General features: G+C 36.3%; 1 long non-coding RNA gene across 1 annotated transcript; it reads left to right on the top strand.

The window, feature by feature from the left end:
• Positions 1–526: 526 nt before the first annotated feature.
• Positions 527–1843, top strand: LOC125042622. Its single transcript, XR_007116367.1, has 3 exons — positions 527–806; positions 942–1039; positions 1634–1843. It is a non-coding gene; the product is annotated as an uncharacterized LOC125042622 (long non-coding RNA).
• The last annotated feature ends 420 nt before the right edge of the window (positions 1844–2263 follow it).

Here is a 2263-nt window from a genome sequence, read left to right as displayed (position 1 = left end):
TGATGATAATGTTGATGATGATAATGTTGATGATGATAATGTTGATGATGATAATGTTGATGATGATAATGTTGATGATGATAATGTTGATGATGATAATGTTGATGATGATAATGTTGATGATGATAATGTTGATGATGATAATGTTGATGATGATAATGTTGATGATGATAATGTTGATGATGATAATGTTGATGATGATAATGTTGATGATGATATATCATTTGATATAATGCTGATTTTATATCGCATTTCTCATCTTAATTAAATGTATTCATAGGAAGTACTATGATATGAAATAACTGCTTTATAAAAGGGAAAGCGAATGTGCCACGAGTCCAGCTTAAAATAAATGGCAATTATAAAAATACATTCGATCATTTCCGGTTCCCACAAAATATTTGTCCCGAAGTGACCGGAGTCTTGGGGTTCCGAGGACAAGTGTTTGAGTTCATTGGTCGAGGAAAGTGGGCGGGGCTTAGAGAACGGAAATTTCATCACAGTACTTAAAGTGCAAAATGTGAAAATGTCAGACACAGGACAACACACACTTTCAGTTTCTTTCTCCTCTTCCTCTTGTATTAGAGGGGGGAAGAGGAGAAAGGATTTCTTCAAAATTTACACTAACTGGTATTTGAACCCTTAGCGATCATGTTGCAATTCTATTCCAAACGTTGAAATAGAAGCCCGGAAAATACGAAATTCTTCTGATCGCCAAGTGATTATGGGAACTAGTCAACAAGTAATTATAAGCTGTGTCTGTTTCCATTTTCCCCCTATGGAGTCTCGCTCCGAATCCGTCCCTGGTAAGTAATAATTTTCCCCTCTGTATACCGCCGTGATATGGATTAAGTTATTACTTTTGTCACCTTAACAGGAATTGCATTCATATTAATATCGCCTTTGATATGAACTTTGAAAGAAATAATTTTACCTTTTAGAGTGACGGCAAACAGTTCCGAATATGGAAGACGCAAAGGAAATGCAACAAGTCCATAGAACTTCAGGGAAAAGGTTTTTCGTTAACCCATTCATGAAGGTAAGTTCAGTATTCTTATAAAGCTAAAGTGTATTGCAGTTTTTGCTTGGTGACTGATGTAGTTTGGATTCTGTAAGAAAAAAAAAATAATAATAATAGAAATAATAATAAAAAAACAGAGGTAGTGGAGAGTACGGTAAGCACTCTGTTTGGGACAATGATGGAGGAAAGTAGTTTGTTTGAAAAAAAAAAAATAGTGGAAGAGAGTAGTTTGGAACAATGATGCACAAGAGTAGTTTGGAACAGTGGTGGAGAAAAGTAGTTTGTTTGGGACAATGGTGAATGAAAGTAGTTTGTTTATAACAATGGTGGAGGTAACAATTTTGTTTGGGACACTTGTGGAGGGAAGTTGATTGGGGCAATGATGAAGGTGAGAATTTTGTTTGGGGCAATGGTGTTGGTGAGTAGTTTGTTAGGAACAGTGGTTGTGAGATATAGTTTGGGACAACGGTTGTTGTGTGTATTTTTTGCAGGGACAACGGTGGTGGAGGGTTAAATAAATATGAACTACTGGCTATTCGTTAATACATAAAATATTTCATTGCATAAAGTATACGATGATCATCAGGCAATTTCATGTTTTTTTTTCCATAGTGACTCATCATTTGGCCACATGAATCCGTCCCTCAAGATTTGCATATCACTAATCGCCTTCCACTTGGATATAGAACCGGTCGACGCCGCAGATTCCCAGGGAGGTTCTACACAATTCTAAATGCCTTCTGGAAACAGCTGAATATATCAAAAACCTTCTAACATTACTGAATAGTATTTGCCAAGCTGCGTAACCACCTGTACTGCTGCTAAAATTAATTATAGATTCAAAAGGAATACTCTGAATTAGAGTTGAAATGCCGTAATAGTAATGTTATGATGGTACCTGAATAATGTTCTAGTTGTGTGCGTTTTATGTAATTCTTTTTTCCTGATATCCTGTACGAAAATTTAGTTCTGAAATAGCATTTAAGAAGTAATATAGAATTTGGTCAATGACTTACGTCTAAGTTGACACGGTGGCCTCCCAGTAAGTGGTGACTTGCAACGTATATACTAGCATTAAGGTCGGTGGCTCGCAGGAAGTGTGTTGATCCTATATGTAGCATGTTGAAGGTTGGTCCAGTTGTTGAGAAGACAATGTTTCCTGTATTGCATGCAACTGGTTCCTATGTTTATTTATACGTGGTGTTCGTTTCGTGCTAGTACATTGTAACTACCCCATGTATT

Source organism: Penaeus chinensis, chromosome 3, assembly GCF_019202785.1.
Source record: "Penaeus chinensis breed Huanghai No. 1 chromosome 3, ASM1920278v2, whole genome shotgun sequence".
NCBI classification, from domain to species: Eukaryota; Metazoa; Arthropoda; class Malacostraca; order Decapoda; family Penaeidae; genus Penaeus; species Penaeus chinensis.
This window is presented reverse-complemented; position numbering and strand designations above follow the sequence as displayed.